Here is an 18,849-nt window from a genome sequence, read left to right as displayed (position 1 = left end):
GATGATCAATGGTAACAGGATGCACCTGAGCTCAATTTCGAGTCTCATAGGGGTCTGAATGCTTATGGAAATGACAAAAACCTGTTTTCGCTTTGTCGTTATGGGGTATTGTGCGTAGATGGAGGAGGTAAAATATATTTTTTTATCAATTTTAGAATAGGACTGTAACGTAAACAAAATGTGGGAAAAGTTAAAGGGTCTGAATACTTTACGAACGTAATTTATGTCCTCACAAAGGGGACCACACAGAACAGGAGGATGTAAGGAACTTGATTTTAGACTGTGACAGTGTCGTCTGTTTTGACCTTGTACACAGATCGTTCAGCGTTACTGTCATCAAGAGAGAGTGTGTACTGTGTAGAGGCATGCAGAGTAACGTAAACAAACCGCATGGTCTCAAAAGTGTGTAAATACATGTTTCTATACAGCCGTTCTACAATGTGATGTAGAAACACAATACATCCTTTGACCTTCCCTGAGCCAGGAAGACTAGTGTTAGTTTCCATAGATATTGTCTAGGCTTTAGCTCAGTGGTCTAACAGTCTTTTGGCACAGGTTCAAACCCCAAACCTCACTTCTTGTCCAGCTCCACCTCACCTCTGACCCCTCATCTCTGACCCCAGATCTCTCACCTCTGACCCGTCACATCTGACCCCTCACCCCGGACCCCTCTCCTCCTCAACTCAACCCAGACCCCGTATCTCTGACCTCTTACCTCTGACCACTCTCCTCCTCACCCCTGACCCCTCACCTCTGACTCCTCTCCTCCTCACCACAGCCCGGACCCTTCATATTTGACCCCTCTCCTCAACCCAGACTCCTCACCTCTAACTCCTCTCCTCCTCACCCTCTCCACCTCACCCCTGACCCCTAACCCCCGATCTCCAATCTCTCCTTACATCAACTCTCTCTCCAGCAGCTGTCATATTAGCCAGCTGACCCTGACCCCTAACCCCCGACCTCCAATCTCTCCTAACATCTAGCCTCTCTCCAGCAGCTGTCATATTAGCCAGCTGACCCTGACCCTGACCCCTAACCTCCAATCTCTCCTTACATCTTGTCTCTCTCCAGTAGCTGTCATATTAGCCAGCTGACCCTGACCCTAACCCCTAACCCCTGACCTCTAATCCCTCCTTACATCTTGTCTCTCTCCAGTAGCTGTCATATTAGCCAGCTGACCCTGACCTCTAATCCCTCGTTACATCTTGTCTCTCTCCAGCAGCTGTCATATTAGCCAGCTGACCCCTAATCCCTGACCTCTAATCCCTCCTTACATTTTGTCTCTCTCCAGCAGCTGTCATATTAGCCAGCTGACCCTGACCCCTAACCCCTGACCTCTAATCCCTCCTTACATCTTGTCTCTCTCCAGCAGCTGTCATATTAGCCAGCTGACCCCTGACCCCTGACCTCTAATCCCTCCTTACATCTAGCCTCTCTCCAGCAGTTGTCATATTAGCCAGCTGACCCCTAACCCCTGACCTCTAATCCCTCCTTACATCTTGTCTCTCTCCAGTAGCTGTCATATCAGCCAGCTGACCCCTGACCTCTAATCCCTCCTTACATCTAGCCTCTCTCCAGCAGCTGTCATATTAGCCAGCTGACCCTGACCCCTAACCCCCGACCTCCAATCCCTCCTTACATCTAGCCTCTCTCCAGCAGCTGTCATATTAGCCAGCTGACCCCTAACCCCTGACCTCTAATCCCTCCTTACATCTTGTCTCTCTCCAGTAGCTGTCATATTAGCCAGCTGACCCCTAACCCCTGACCTCTAATCCCCCCTTACATCTTGTCTCTCTCCAGCAGCTGTCATATTAGCCAGTTGACCCTGACCCCTTACCCCTGACCTCTAATCCCTCCTTACATCTTGTCTCTCTCCAGCAGCTGTCATATTAGCCAGCTGACCCTGACCCCTAACCCCTGACCTCTAATCCCTCCTTACATCTTGTCTCTCTCCAGCAGCTGTCATATTAGCCAGCTGACCCCTAACCCCTGACCTCTAATCCCTCCTTACATCTTGTCTCTCTCCAGTAGCTGTCATATTAGCCAGCTGACCCCTGACCCCTGACCTCTAATCCCTCCTTACATCTAGCCTCTCTCCAGCAGCTGTCATATTAGCCAGCTGACCCTGACCCCTAACCCCCGACCTCCAATCCCTCCTTACATCTAGCCTTTCTCCAGTAGCTGTCACATTAGCCAGCTGACCCCTGACCCCTGACCTCTAATCCCTCCTTACATATAGCCTCTCTCCAGTAGCTGTCATATTAGCCAGCTGACCACTGACCCCTGACCTCTAATCCCTCCTTACATCTTGTCTCTCTCCAGTAGCTGTCACATTAGCCAGCTGGCCCCTGACCTCTAATCCCTCCTTACATCTAGCCTCTCTCCAGTAGCTGTCATATTAGCCAGCTGACCCCTGACCCCTGATCTCTAATCCCTCCTTACATCTATCCTCTCTCCAGCAGCTGTCATATTAGCCAGCTGACCCCTAACCCCTGACCTCTAACCCCTCATTACATCTTGTCTCTCTCCAGTAGCTGTCACATTAGCCAGCTGACCCCTGACCCCTGACCTCTAATCCCTCCTTACATCTAGCCTCTCTCCAGTAGCTGTCATATTAGCCAGCTGACCACTGACCCCTGACCTCTAATCCCTCCTTACATCTTGTCTCTCTCCAGTAGCTGTCACATTAGCCAGCTGACCCCTGACCTCTAATCCCTCCTTTACATCTAGCCTCTCTCCAGTAGCTGTCATATTAGCCAGCTGACCCCTGACCCCTGATCTCTAATCCCTCCTTACATCTTGTCTCTCTCCAGCAGTTGTCATATTAGCCAGCTGACCCCTAACCCCTGATCTCTAATCCCTCCTTACATCTTGTCTCTCTCCAGCAGCTGTCATATTAGCCAGCTGACCCCTAACCCCTGACCTCTAACCCCTCCTTACATCTTGTCTCTCTCCAGTAGCTGTCATATTAGCCAGCTGACCCCTGACCCCTGACCTCTAATCCCTCCTTACATATAGCCTCTCTCCAGTAGCTGTCATATTAGCCAGCTGACCACTGACCCCTGACCTCTAATCCCTCCTTACATCTTGTCTCTCTCCAGTAGCTGTCACATTAGCCAGCTGGCCCCTGACCTCTAATCCCTCCTTACATCTAGCCTCTCTCCAGTAGCTGTCATATTAGCCAGCTGACCCCTGACCCCTGATCTCTAATCCCTCCTTACATCTATCCTCTCTCCAGCAGCTGTCATATTAGCCAGCTGACCCCTGACCCCTGACCTCTAATCCCTCCTTACATCTAGCCTCTCTCCAGTAGCTGTCATATTAGCCAGCTGACCACTGACCCCTGACCTCTAATCCCTCCTTACATCTTGTCTCTCTCCAGTAGCTGTCACATTAGCCAGCTGACCCCTGACCTCTAATCCCTCCTTTACATCTAGCCTCTCTCCAGTAGCTGTCATATTAGCCAGCTGACCCCTGACCCCTGATCTCTAATCCCTCCTTACATCTTGTCTCTCTCCAGCAGTTGTCATATTAGCCAGCTGACCCCTAACCCCTGATCTCTAATCCCTCCTTACATCTTGTCTCTCTCCAGCAGCTGTCATATTAGCCAGCTGACCCCTAACCCCTGACCTCTAACCCCTCCTTACATCTTGTCTCTCTCCAGTAGCTGTCATATTAGCCAGCTGACCCCTGACCCCTGACCTCTAATCACTCCTTACATCTTGTCTCTCTCCAGTAGCTGCCGTATGAAGCTTTTGGCCAGTTCACTGGTTCTACAGAAGAACTCCTCGTCGAACTCGTAGTTCATGGCTGAGATGTTGGCCAGCGTGTCCTGTTTAGTCTCTCCCAGGAAGGGAGACGCTCCACTCAGCCTGGAACACAACGACAACAAGGCCAGAACAGGAGGAGCGTTAGGAACATTGCATGTGTTTCACCTACACCATCCCTGTTTACATGTCACGACTTCTGCCAAAGTCGATGCCTCTCCTTGTTCGGGCGCTGTTCGGCGGTCGACGTCGCCGGGCCTTCTAGCCATCGCCGATCCATTTTTTTCATTTTCCATTTGTTTTGTCTTGTTTTCCCACACACCTGGTTTTCATTTCCCTCATTACGTGTTGTGTATTTAACCCTCTGTTCCCCCCATGTTTATTGTAAGTGCATGTGCACATGTGTTTGACTGGTGCGCGTCGGGTTATTGTGTCCCCTATTTTGTATTTTCTTATTCCCAAGAAGGGTTCATGTGTAGTGTGGTTCATGCTTCATGGTGTGTTGAACTCCCTAAGAAGAGTTCATGTGTAGTGTGGTTCATGCTTCATGTTGAACTCCCTAAGAAGGGTTCATGTGTAGTGTGGTTCATGTTGTGTTGAACTCCCTAATAAGGGTTAATGTGTAGTGTGGTTCATGTCGTGATGAACCTAAACTCACAGGATGTAGGTGATGACTCCTATACTCCACATATCTGCCTCCAGTCCCAGCGGTTCGTAGTTCACTATCTCTGGGGCTGAAACAGACAGGTTGACCAATCAGCATCACTATCTCTGGGGCTGAAACAGACAGGTTGACCAATCAGCAGAACACTGCACTAAATGCATCACTATCTCTGGGGCTGAAACAGACAGGTTGACCAATCAGCAGAACACTGCACTAAATGCATCACTATCTCTGGGGCTGAAACAGACAGGTTGACCAATCAGCAGAACACTGCACTAAATGCATCACTATCTCTGGGGCTGAAACAGACAGGTTGACCAATCAGCAGAACACTGCACTAAATGCATCAGAAATAGAAAAGGGAAGTGGATCAAAACAGTGTATTTTCTATTATTATCTTTAATGTGTCAATAACAGACAGAAGGTCACTAGAAGACTGAATGTGTCAATAACAGACAGAAGGTCACTAGAAGACTGAATGTGTCAATAACAGACAGAAGGTCACTAGAAGACTGAATGTGTCCATAACAGACAGAAGGTCACTAGAAGACTGAATGTGTCCATAACAGACAGAAGGTCACTAGAAGACTGAATGTGTCAATAACAGACAGAAGGTCACTAGAAGACTGAATGTGTCAATAACAGACAGAAGGTCACTAGAAGACTGAATGTGTCAATAACAGACAGAAGGTCACTAGAAGACTGAATGTGTCAATAACAGACAGAAGGTCACTAGAAGACTGAATGTGTCCATAACAGACAGAAGGTCACTAGAAGACTGAATGTGTCAATAACAGACAGAAGGTCACTAGAAGACTGAATGTGTCAATAACAGACAGAAGGTCACTAGAAGACTGAATGTGTGCATAACAGACAGAAGGTCACTAGAAGACTGAATGTGTCCATAACAGACAGAAGGTCACTAGAAGACTGAATGTGTCAATAACAGACAGAAGGTCACTAGAAGACTGAATGTGTGCATAACAGACAGAAGGTCACTAGAAGACTGAATGTGTCCATAACAGACAGAAGGTCACTAGAAGACTGAATGTGTCCATAACAGACAGAAGGTCACTAGAAGACTGAATGTGTGCATAACAGACAGAAGGTCACTAGAAGACTGAATGTGTCCATAACAGACAGAAGGTCACTAGAAGACTGAATGTGTCCATAACAGACAGAAGGTCACTAGAAGACTGAATGTGTCCATAACAGACAGAAGGTCACTAGAAGACTGAATGAATGATAGAAAGTAGTATTTACATCAAAACAATGCATTTCCTGTTAATACCTGAGATTTGTCAGGGTCTCATCAACACATTGAACTCATGAACACTATTTGCCAATAACAGCTGGTGTGCGATGTCTAACATTAAAGAAGTCTCAAGGTTATGCTCGCCTGAGGTAGAGTACCTCGTGATAAGCTGTAGACCACACTATCTACCAAGAGAGTTCTCATCTGTATTATTCGTAGCTGTCTATTTACCACCACAAACCGATGCTGGCACTAAGACCGCACTCAACGAGCTGTGTAAGGCCATAAACAAACAAGAAAACGCTCATCCAGAAGCGGCCCTCCTAGTGGCCGGGGACTTTAATGCAGGCAAACTTAAATCCGTTTTACCTCATTTCTACCAGCAATTTCTACCTCAGTGCAACCTGAGGGACAAAACACTAGACCTCCTTTACTCCACACACAGAAACATGTACAAAGCTCTCCCTCGCCCTCCATTTGGCAAATCTGACCATAATTCTATGCTCCTGATTCCTGCTTACTAGCAAAAACTAAAAGCAGGAAGTACCAGTGACTCGCTCAATACGGAAGTGGTCAGATGACGTGGATGCTACGCTACAGGACTGTTTTGCAGCACAGACTGGAATATGTTCCAGGATTCATCCCTTGGCATTGAGGAGTAACCTCAGTAACCGGCTTCATCAATAAGTGCATCGTCGTCCCCACAGTGACCGTACGTACATATTCCAACCAGAAGCCATGGATTACAGGCAACATCCGCATCGAGCTAAAGGCTAGAGTGGGACACTAATCCTAAGAAATCCTGCTAAACGGGCAAAGCATCAATACAGGACTCAGATTGAATCCTACTACACCGGCTCTGACGCTCGTCGGATGTGGCAGGGCTTGCTAACGATCACAAAGAGAAACCCAGCCGCGAGCTGCCAAGTGACGCGAGCCTACCACACAAGCTAAATGCCTTTTATGCTCGCTTCGAGGCAAGCAACACTGAAGCATGCATGAGAGCACAAGCTGTTCCGGATGACTGTGTGATCAAGCAACTTTGAAGAATCTAAAACTATTTTAAAAAAATTTAAAACACTTTTTTGGTTACTACATGATTCCATATGTGTTAATTCATAGTTTTGATGTCTTCACTATTATCTTACAATGTAGAAAATGGTACAAATAAAGGAAAACCCCTTGAAGGAGCCGGTGTGTCCAAACATTTGACTGGTACATGTTTCAAGCAGACCACCATAGTCCCTGTGAAGGTAACCTGCCTAAATGATTACCACCTCGTATCACTCACGTCAGTGTATAGCCTCGGTATTGTTATTTTAGTGTGTTACTTTGTAAATATCTTCTTAACACTAATTTCTTGAACTGCATTGTTGGTTAAAGGGCTTGTAAGTAAACATTTCACTGTCAGGTCTACTACACCTGTTGTATTCAGCATTTCACTGTGAGGTCTATTACACCTGTTGTATTCAGCATTTCACTGTGAGGTCTACTACACCTGTTGTATTCAGCATTTCACTGTAAGGTCTACTACACCTGTTGTATTCAGCATTTCACTGTGAGGTCAACTACACCTGTTGTATTCATCATTTCACTGTGAGGTCTACTACACCTGTTGTATTCAGCATTTCACTGTGAGGTCTACTACACCTGTTGTATTCAGCATTTCACTGTAAGGTCTAGTACACCTGTTGTATTCAGCATTTCACTGTAAGGTCTACTACACCTGTTGTATTCAGCATTTCACTGTGAGGTCTACTACACCTGTTGTATTCAGCATTTCACTGTAAGGTCTACTACACCTGTTGTATTCAGCATGTCACTGTGAGGTCTACTACACCTGTTGTATTCAGCATTTCACTGTGAGGTCTACTACACCTGTTGTATTCAGCATTTCACTGTAAGGTCAACTACACCTGTTGTATTCAGCATTTCACTGTGAGGTCTACTACACCTGTTGTATTCAGCATTTCACTGTAAGGTCTAGTACACCTGTTGTATTCAGCATTTCACTGTAAGGTCTACTACACCTGTTGTATTCAGCATTTCACTGTGAGGTCTACTACACCTGTTGTATTCAGCATTTCACTGTAAGGTCTACTACACCTGTTGTATTCAGCATTTCACTGTGAGGTCTACTACACCTGTTGTATTCAGCATTTCACTGTGAGGTCTACTACACCTGTTGTATTCAGCATTTCACTGTAAGGTCTACTACACCTGTTGTATTCAGCATTTCACTGTAAGGTCTACTACACCTGTTGTATTCAGCATTTCACTGTGAGGTCTACTACACCTGTTGTATTCATCATTTCACTGTAAGGTCTACCTACACCTGTTGTATTCAGCATTTCACTGTGAGGTCTACTACATCTGTTGTATTCATCATTTCACTGTAAGGTCTACCTACACCTGTTGTATTCAGCATTTCACTGTGAGGTCTACTACACCTGTTGTATTCAGCATTTCACTGTGAGGTCTACTACACCTGTTGTATTCAGCATTTCACTGTGAGGTCTACTACACCTGTTGTATTCAGCATTTCACTGTAAGGTCTACCTACACCTGTTGTATTCAGCATTTCACTGTAAGGTCTACTACACCTGTTGTATTCATCATTTCACTGTAAGGTCTACTACACCTGTTGTATTCAGCATTTCACTGTAAGGTCTACCTACACCTGTTGTATTCAGCATTTCACTGTAAGGTCTACTACACCTGTTGTATTCAGCATTTCACTGTAAGGTCTACTACACCTGTTGTATTCAGCATTTCACTGTGAGGTCTACTACACCTGTTGTATTCAGCATTTCACTGTAAGGTCTACCTACACCTGTTGTATTCAGCATTTCACTGTGAGGTCTACTACACCTGTTGTATTCAGCATTTCACTGTGAGGTCTACTACACCTGTTGTATTCAGCATTTCACTGTGAGGTCTACTACACCTGTTGTATTCAGCATTTCACTGTAAGGTCTACCTACACCTGTTGTATTCAGCATTTCACTGTAAGGTCTACTACACCTGTTGTATTCAGCATTTCACTGTAAGGTCTACTACACCTGTTGTATTCAGCATTTCACTGTAAGGTCTACCTACACCTGTTGTATTCAGCATTTCACTGTAAGGTCTACTACACCTGTTGTATTCAGCATTTCACTGTAAGGTCTACTACACCTGTTGTATTCATCATTTCACTGTAAGGTCTACTACACCTGTTGTATTCATCATTTCACTGTAAGGTCTACTACACCTGTTGTATTCAGCATTTCACTGTGAGGTCTACCTACACCTGTTGTATTCATCATTTCACTGTGAGGTCTACTACATCTGTTGTATTCAGCATTTCACTGTGAGGTCTACTACACCTGTGGTATTCAGCATTTCACTGTGAGGTCTACTACATCTGTTGTATTCAGCATTTCACTGTGAGGTCTACTACACCTGTGGTATTCAGCATTTCACTGTGAGGTCTACTACACCTGTTGTATTCAGCATTTCACTGTAAGGTCTACTACACCTGTTGTATTCAGCATTTCACTGTAAGGTCTACTACACCTGTTGTATTCAGCATTTCACTGTAAGGTCTACTACACCTGTTGTATTCAGCATTTCACTGTGAGGTCTACTACACCTGTTGTATTCAGCATTTCACTGTAAGGTCTACTACACCTGTTGTATTCAGCATTTCACTGTGAGGTCTACTACACCTGTTGTATTCATCATTTCACTGTAAGGTCTACTACACCTGTTGTATTCATCATTTCACTGTAAGGTCTACTACACCTGTTGTATTCATCATTTCACTGTAAGGTCTACTACACCTGTTGTATTCAGCATTTCACTGTGAGGTCTACCTACACCTGTTGTATTCATCATTTCACTGTGAGGTCTACTACATCTGTTGTATTCAGCATTTCACTGTGAGGTCTACTACACCTGTGGTATTCAGCATTTCACTGTGAGGTCTACTACATCTGTTGTATTCAGCATTTCACTGTGAGGTCTACTACACCTGTTGTATTCAGCATTTCACTGTAAGGTCTACTACACCTGTTGTATTCAGCATTTCACTGTAAGGTCTACTACACCTGTTGTATTCAGCATTTCACTGTGAGGTCTACTACACCTGTTGTATTCAGCATTTCACTGTAAGGTCTACTACACCTGTTGTATTCAGCATTTCACTGTAAGGTCTACTACACCTGTTGTATTCAGCATTTCACTGTAAGGTCTACTACACCTGTTGTATTCAGCATTTCACTGTGAGGTCTACTACACCTGTTGTATTCAGCATTTCACTGTGAGGTCTACTACACCTGTGGTATTCAGCATTTCACTGTGAGGTCTACTACACCTGTGGTATTCAGCATTTCACTGTGAGGTCTACTACACCTGTTGTATTCAGCATTTCACTGTAAGGTCTACTACACCTGTTGTATTCATCATTTCACTGTGAGGTCTACTACACCTGTTGTATTCATCATTTCACTGTAAGGTCTACTACACCTGTTGTATTCATCATTTCACTGTAAGGTCTACTACACCTGTTGTATTCATCATTTCACTGTAAGGTCTACTACACCTGTTGTATTCAGCATTTCACTGTGAGGTCTACCTACACCTGTTGTATTCATCATTTCACTGTGAGGTCTACTACATCTGTTGTATTCAGCATTTCACTGTGAGGTCTACTACACCTGTGGTATTCAGCATTTCACTGTGAGGTCTACTACATCTGTTGTATTCAGCATTTCACTGTGAGGTCTACTACACCTGTGGTATTCAGCACATGTGACTAACATTTGATTTGCCATTGATAATGTAGTTATTCATATTCATGTGTGGTAGTCTACTTATGGCATCGTTCTGCCCCTGAACAGGCAGTTAAACCACTGTTCCGAGGCCGTCATTGAAAATAAGAATTTGTTCTTAACTAACTTACCTAGTTAAATAAAGGAAAATATTTTTTTTTAAACTTACCCACAAATTCAGGAGTCCCAAAAATGTTTTTAAACTCTGCCCCCGCCTCGATTTTGTGAGCGAGTCCGAAATCGATTAGTTTGATCCTTGGCAATGGCACGTTCTTGTCCAACAGCATGATGTTTTCAGGCTGAAAAACAGAAAGAGAGTGAAGGGATTTGCTGAGAGAGCATTTCTGTGCAAGACCACTATCATTAGTGTGCATGAGTTTACTGGGTCTGTTCCAGTCCTGTCTCCTTAGGTTAAAAAAGATCAGAAAATAAACCCTGTCAACCCAACGTCAGATAAACCCTGTCAACCCCAACGTCAGATAAACCCTGTCAACCCAACGTCAGATAAACCCTGCCAACCCAACGTCAGATAAACCCTGTCAACCCAACGTCAGATAAACCCCGTAAAACCCAACGTCAGATAAACCCTGTCAACCCAACGTCAGATAAACCCTGCCAACCCAACGTCAGATAAACCCTGTCAACCCAACGTCAGATAAACCCTGTCAACCCAACGTCAGATAAACCCTGTCAACCCAACGTCAGATAAACCCGTCAACCCAACGTCAGATAAACCCCTGTCAAACCCAACGTCAGATAAACCCCGTAAAACCCAACGTCAGATAAACCCTGTCAACCCAACGTCAGATAAACCCTGTCAAACCCAACGTCAGATAAACCCTGTCAACCCAACGTCAGATAAACCCTGTCAACCCAACGTCAGATAAACCCGTCAAACCCAACGCCAGATAAACCCTGTCAACCCAACGTCAGATAAACCCTGTCAACCCAACGTCAGATAAACCCTGTCAACCCAACGTCAGATAAACCCTGTCAACCCCAACGTCCGATAAACCCTGTCAAACCCAACGTCAGATAAACCCTGTCAACCCCTACGTCAGATAAACCCAACGTCAGATAAACCCTGTCAACCCAACGTCAGATAAACCCGTCAAACCCAACGTGAGATAAACCCTGACAACCCAACGTCAGATAAACCCAACGTCAGATAAACCCTGTCAAACCCAACGTCAGATAAACCCTGTCAAACCCAACGTCAGATAAACCCTATCAACCCCAACGTCAGATAAACCCAACGTCAGATAAACCCTGACAACCCAACGTCAGATAAACCCTGTCAACCACAATGTCAGATAAACCCTGTCAAACCCAACGTCAGATAAACCCTGTCAACCCAATGTCAGATAAACCCTGTCCAACCCAACGTCAGATAAACCCTGTCCAACCCAACGTCAGATAAACCCTGTCCAACCCAACGTCAGATAAACCCTGTCCAACCCAACGTCAGATAAACCCTGTCCAACCCAACGTCAGATAAACCCTGTCAACCCAACGTCAGATAAACCCTGTCAACCCAACGTCAGATATACCCAACGTCAGATAAACCCTATCAACCCAACGTCAGATAAACCCTGTCAACCCAACGTCAGATATACCCAACGTCAGATAAACCCTGTCAACCCAACGTCAGATATACCCAACGTCAAATAAACCCTATCAACCCAACGTCAGATAAACCCTGACAAACCCAACGTCAAATAAACCCTGTCAACCCAACGTCAGATAAACCCTGTCAACCCAACGTCAGATAAACCCTGTCAATCCAACGTCAGATAAACCCTGTCAACCCAACGTCAGATAAACCCTGTCAACCCAACGTCAGATATACCCAACGTCAGATAAACCCTATCAACCCAACGTCAGATAAACCCTGTCAACCCAACGTCAGATAAACCCTGTCAACCCAACGTCAGATAAACCCTGTCAACCCAACGTCAGATAAACCCTATCAACCCAACGTCAGATAAACCCTATCAACCCAACGTCAGATAAACCCTGTCAACCCAACGTGGATGAAAGAAGTGCACTGTCAGAGGGCTTAAGCGCGTGTTGAAAGAGTAGTCCAGCCTCATTAAATGGATGTCCTGTCCTATTCTGCAGGGCTACTCCTCTCCTCCTGTTTCCTGCTTCTGGGTGACACCTTTAAAACCTTCCATCACCGTGACCGTACTGTGTTCCTGACTTTGGCATTGCCAGCCGGCTGTGGTGAAAAGGAGCCTTCCTATGTACCCCTGGACTTCATATTTACCTCAGTCTGTACAGCCTGAATCACAAATGTCACCCGTCTCCCCCTCCCTCCTCTGTCTCTTTCGTCTCCCTCTCCTCTCTTTTGTCTCTCCCTCTACCGTCTCTTTTGTCTCTCCCTCCTCTCTTTTGTCTCTCCCTCCCCTCTCTTTTGTCTCTCCCTCCCCTCTCTTTTGTCTCTCCCTCTCCTCTCTTTTGTCTCTCCCTCCCATGTCTCTTTTGTCTCTCCCTCCCCTCTCTTTTGTCTGTCCCTCCCCTCTCTTTTGTCTGTCCCTCCCCTCTCTTTTGTCTCTCCCTCACCTCTTCTGTCTCTCCCTCCCCTTGTCTCTTTTGTCTCTCCCTCCCCTTGTCTCTTTTGTCTCTCCCTCCCCTCTCTTTTGTCTCTCCCTCTCCTTGTCTCTTTTGTCTCTCCCTCCCCTCTCTTTTGTCTCTCCCTCCCCTCTCTTTTGTCTCTCCCTCCCATGTATCTTTTGTCTCTCCCTCCCCTCTCTTTTGTCTCTCCCTCCCCTCTCTTTTGTCTCTCCCTCCCCTCTCTTTTGTCTCTCCCTCCCCTCTCTTTTGTCTGTCCCTCCCCTCTCTTTTGTCTGTCCCTCCCCTCTCTTTTGTCTCTCCCTCCCCTGTCTCTTTTGTCTCTCCCTCCCCTCTCCTTTGTCTGTCCCTCCCCTGTCTCTTTTGTCTCTCCATCCCCTCTCTTTCATCTCCCCTTCCCTCCCCCGTCTCTTTCGTCTCCTCCTCCTTCTCCTGTCTCTTTTGTCTCCTCTTCCCTCTCCCCTGTCTCTTTCGTCTCCTCCTCCCTCTCACATCTCTTTCGTCTTCTCCTCCCTCTCTCCCGTCTCTTTCGTCTCCTCCTCCCTCTCCCGTCTCTTTTGTCTCCTCCTCCCCCTCCCCTGTCTCTTTCGTCTCCTCCTCCCTCTCCCCTGTCTCTTTCGTCTCCTCCTCCCTCTCCCGTCTCTTGTCTCCTCCTCCCTCTCCCCTGTCTCTTTCGTCTCCTCCTGCCTCTCCTGTCTCTTTCGTCTCCTCCTCCCTCTCGCGTCTCTTTCGTCTCCTCCTCCCTCTCGCGTCTCTTTCGTCTCCTCCACCCTCTCGCGTCTCTTTCGTCTCCTCCTCCCTCTCGCGTCTCTTTTGTCTCCTCCTCCCTCTCCCCTGTCGCTTTCGTCTCCTCCTCCCTCTCCCCTGTCTCTTTCGTCCCCTCCTCCCTCTCGCGTCTCTTTTGTCTCCTCCTCCCTCTCCCCTGTCTCTTTCGTCTCCTCCTCCCTCTCCCCTGTCTCTTTTGTGTCCTCCTCCCTCTCCCCTGTCTCTTTTGTCTCCTCCTCCCTCTCCCCTGTCTCCTCCTCCCTCTCCCGTCTCTTTCGTCTCCTCCTCCCTCTCCCCTGTCTCTTTTGTCTCCTCCTCCCTCTCCCCTGTCTCCTCCTCCCTCTCCCCCGTCTCTTTCGTCTCCTCCTCCCTCTCCCCCGTCTCTTTCGTCTCCTCCTCCCTCTCCCCCGTCTCTTTCGTCTCCTCCTCCCTCTCCCGTCTCTTTCGTCTCCTCCTCCCTCTCGCGTCTCTTTCGTCTCCTCCTCCCTCTCCCGTCTCTTTCGTCTCCTCCTCCCTCTCCCGTCTCTTTCGTCTCCTCCTCCCTCTCCCGTCTCTTTCGTCTCCTCCTCCCTCTCCCGTCTCTTTCGTCTCCTCCTCCCTCTCCCGTCTCTTTCGTCTCCTCCTCCCTCTCCCCTGTCTCCTCCTCCCTCTCCCGTCTCTTTCGTCTCCTCCTCCCTCTCCCCTGTCTCTTTCGTCTCCTCCTCCCTCTCCCGTCTCTTTCGTCTCCTCCTCCCTCTCCCGTCTCCCCTGTCTCCTCCTCCCTCTCCCCTGTCTCTTTCGTCTCCTCCTCCCTCTCCCGTCTCTTTCGTCTCCTCCTGCCTCTCCCCTGTCTCTTTCGTCTCCTCCTGCCTCTCCCCTGTCTCTTTCGTCTCCTCCTCCCTCTCCCCTGTCTCTTTCGTCTCCTCCTCCCTCTCCCGTCTCTTTCGTCTCCTCCTCCCTCTCCCGTCTCTTTCGTCTCCTCCTGCCTCTCCCCTGTCTCTTTCGTCTCCTCCTGCCTCTCCCCTGTCTCTTTCGTCTCCTCCTCCCTCTCCCCTGTCTCTTTCGTCTCCTCCTCCCTCTCCCGTCTCTTTCGTCTCCTCCTCCCTCTCCCGTCTCTTTCGTCTCCTCCTCCCTCTCCCGTCTCTTTCGTCTCCTCCTCCCTCTCCCGTCTCCTTTGTCTCCTCCTCCCTCTCCCCTGTCTCTTTCGTCTCCTCCTCCCTCTCCCGTCTCTCCCGTCTCCCGTCTCCCCTCTCTTTTGTCTCTCCCTCCCCTCTCTTTTGTCTCTCCCTCCCATGTATCTTTTGTCTCTCCCTCCCCTCTCTTTTGTCTCTCCCTCCCCTCTCTTTTGTCTCTCCCTCCCCTCTCTTTTGTCTCTCCCTCCCCTCTCTTTTGTCTGTCCCTCCCCTCTCTTTTGTCTGTCCCTCCCCTCTCTTTTGTCTCTCCCTCCCCTGTCTCTTTTGTCTCTCCCTCCCCTCTCCTTTGTCTGTCCCTCCCCTGTCTCTTTTGTCTCTCCATCCCCTCTCTTTCATCTCCCCTTCCCTCCCCCGTCTCTTTCGTCTCCTCCTCCTTCTCCTGTCTCTTTTGTCTCCTCTTCCCTCTCCCCTGTCTCTTTCGTCTCCTCCTCCCTCTCACATCTCTTTCGTCTTCTCCTCCCTCTCTCCCGTCTCTTTCGTCTCCTCCTCCCTCTCCCGTCTCTTTTGTCTCCTCCTCCCCCTCCCCTGTCTCTTTCGTCTCCTCCTCCCTCTCCCCTGTCTCTTTCGTCTCCTCCTCCCTCTCCCGTCTCTTGTCTCCTCCTCCCTCTCCCCTGTCTCTTTCGTCTCCTCCTGCCTCTCCTGTCTCTTTCGTCTCCTCCTCCCTCTCGCGTCTCTTTCGTCTCCTCCTCCCTCTCGCGTCTCTTTCGTCTCCTCCTCCCTCTCGCGTCTCTTTCGTCTCCTCCTCCCTCTCCCCTGTCTCTTTCGTCTCCTCCTCCCTCTCCCGTCTCTTTCGTCTCCTCCTCCCTCTCCCGTCTCTTTCGTCTCCTCCTCCCTCTCCCGTCTCTTTCGTCTCCTCCTCCCTCTCCCGTCTCTTTCGTCTCCTCCTCCCTCTCCCGTCTCCTTTGTCTCCTCTTCCCTCTCCCCTGTCTCTTTCGTCTCCTCCTCCCTCTCCCGTCTCTCCCGTCTCCCGTCTCCCCTCTCTTTTGTCTCTCCCTCCCCTCTCTTTTGTCTCTCCCTCCCATGTATCTTTTGTCTCTCCCTCCCCTCTCTTTTGTCTCTCCCTCCCCTCTCTTTTGTCTCTCCCTCCCCTCTCTTTTGTCTGTCCCTCCCCTCTCTTTTGTCTGTCCCTCCCCTCTCTTTTGTCTCTCCCTCCCCTGTCTCTTTTGTCTCTCCCTCCCCTCTCCTTTGTCTGTCCCTCCCCTGTCTCTTTTGTCTCTCCATCCCCTCTCTTTCATCTCCCCTTCCCTCCCCCGTCTCTTTCGTCTCCTCCTCCTTCTCCTGTCTCTTTTGTCTCCTCTTCCCTCTCCCCTGTCTCTTTCGTCTCCTCCTCCCTCTCACATCTCTTTCGTCTTCTCCTCCCTCTCTCCCGTCTCTTTCGTCTCCTCCTCCCTCTCCCGTCTCTTTCGTCTCCTCCTCCCTCTCCCGTCTCTTTCGTCTCCTCCTCCCTCTCCCCTGTCTCTTTTGTCTCCTCCTCCCTCTCCCCTGTCTCTTTTGTCTCCTCCTCCCTCTCCCCTGTCTCCTCCTCCCTCTCCCGTCTCTTTCGTCTCCTCCTCCCTCTCCCCTGTCTCTTTTGTCTCCTCCTCCCTCTCCCCTGTCTCCTCCTCCCTCTCCCCCGTCTCTTTCGTCTCCTCCTCCCTCTCCCCCGTCTCTTTCGTCTCCTCCTCCCTCTCCCATCTCTTTCGTCTCCTCCTCCCTCTCCCGTCTCTTTCGTCTCCTCCTCCCTCTCCCGTCTCTTTCGTCTCCTCCTCCCTCTCCCGTCTCTTTCGTCTCCTCCTCCCTCTCCCGTCTCTTTCGTCTCCTCCTCCCTCTCCCGTCTCTTTCGTCTCCTCCTCCCTCTCCTGTCTCCTCCGTCTCCTCCTCCCTCTCCCCTGTCTCCTCCTCCCTCTCCTGTCTCTTTCGTCTCCTCCTCCCTCTCCCCTGTCTCTTTCGTCTCCTCCTCCCTCTCCCGTCTCTTTCGTCTCCTCCTCCCTCTCCCGTCTCCCCTGTCTCCTCCTCCCTCTCCCCTGTCTCTTTCGTCTCCTCCTCCCTCTCCCGTCTCTTTCGTCTCCTCCTGCCTCTCCCCTGTCTCTTTCGTCTCCTCCTGCCTCTCCCCTGTCTCTTTCGTCTCCTCCTCCCTCTCCCCTGTCTCTTTCGTCTCCTCCTCCCTCTCCCGTCTCTTTCGTCTCCTCCTCCCTCTCCCGTCTCTTTCGTCTCCTCCTCCCTCTCCCGTCTCTTTCGTCTCCTCCTCCCTCTCCCGTCTCTTTCGTCTCCTCCTCCCTCTCCCGTCTCCTTTGTCTCCTCCTCCCTCTCCCCTGTCTCTTTCGTCTCCTCCTCCCTCTCCCGTCTCTCCCGTCTCCCCCTCTGTATCCCCTCCCCGTCTCTCGCGTCTCCCCCTCCCCCAGTCTTCCTGTGGTGAGACCACAGCAAGCCTCTCTGTCAACGCCGGGAAGGACTACACCCTTATTGAACCCTTTTCCCATACCTGACACAGCACTTTCTCTCTCTCTCCCCCTCTCTGTCCATCTCTCTATCTGAGGTAAAGTGCTGCGAGCTGCACCCCCCAAGTGTGTCTCTTATTAATGGGATTTAAAGCTCTCAGCAGTACAGATTTCCGCCGTCCAGCCCTCATTTAAGCAAGCTCATGACAAGACCATAATGCATTATACAGTACCTGCAGTCTAAAGTGACTATACTTCTCGAAACAGTTGTATATTTCAGTTTCACTTCGTACAGCAGTCTATAGATCTTTCTATATATCTATCATCTTTGTACAGCAGTCTATTCATCTTTCTATATAAACTCAGCAAAAAAAGAAACGTCCCTTTTTCAGGACCCTGTCTTTCAAAGATGATTCGCAAAAATCCAAATAACTTCACAGATCTTCATCGTAAAGGGTTTAAACACTGTTTCCCATGCTTGTTCAATGAACCATAAACAATGAATGAACATGCACCTGTGGAAAGGTCGTTAAGACACTAACAGCTTACAGACAGTAGGCAATTAAGGTCACAGTTATGAAAACTTAGGACACTAAAGAGGCCTTTCTACTGACTCTGAAAAGCACCAAAAGAAAGATGCCCAGGGTCCCTGCTCATCTGCGTGAACGTGCCTTAGGCATGCTGCAAGGAGGCATGAGAAATGCAGATGTGGCCAGGGAAATAAATCGCAATGTTCGTACTGTGAGACGTCTGTCATGGTCTAGGGCAGTGTGTCACAGCATCATCGGATTGAGCTTGTTGTCATTGCAGGCGATCTCAATGCTGTGCGTTACAGGGAAGACATCCTCATGTGGTAGACTTCCTACAGGCTCATCCTGACATGACCCTCCAGCATGACAATGCCACCAGCCATACCTCTCATTCTGTGTGTAATTTCCTGCAAGACAGGAATGTCAGTGTTCTGCCATGGCCAGCGAAGAGCCCAGATCTCAATCCCATTGAGCACACCTGGGACCTGTTGTATCAGAGGGTGAGGGCTAGGGCCATTTGACCCCCCCTTTGTTCAGGGACACATTATTCTACTTCTGTTAGTCACATGTCTGTGGAACTTGTTCAGTTTATGTCTCTATGTTGTTGAATTTTGTTATGTTCATACAAATATTTACACATGTTAAGTTTGCTGAAAATAAACACAGTTGACAGTGAGAGGACGTTTACTTTTTTGCTGAGTTTATCTATCATCTTTGTACAGCAGTCTATAGATCTTTCTATATATCTACCATCTTTGTACAGCAGTCTACAGATCTTTCTATATATCTATCATCTTTGTACAGCAGTCATTAGATCTTTCTATATATCTACCATCTTTGTACAGCAGTCTATAGATCTTTCTATATATCTACCATCTTTGTACAGCAGTC

General features: G+C 48.3%; 1 pseudogene; it reads right to left on the bottom strand.

The window, feature by feature from the left end:
* The window catches only part of LOC139411796 (death-associated protein kinase 3-like), a 33,703-nt pseudogene that overhangs the window by 3,693 nt on the left and 11,161 nt on the right, over positions 1-18,849 (bottom strand).

The sequence above is a fragment of the Oncorhynchus clarkii genome, chromosome 6 (assembly GCF_045791955.1).
Source record: "Oncorhynchus clarkii lewisi isolate Uvic-CL-2024 chromosome 6, UVic_Ocla_1.0, whole genome shotgun sequence".
NCBI classification, from domain to species: domain Eukaryota; kingdom Metazoa; phylum Chordata; class Actinopteri; order Salmoniformes; family Salmonidae; genus Oncorhynchus; species Oncorhynchus clarkii.
Note: the sequence above shows the minus strand (reverse complement) of the source record. Positions and strands in the feature narration are given on the sequence as shown.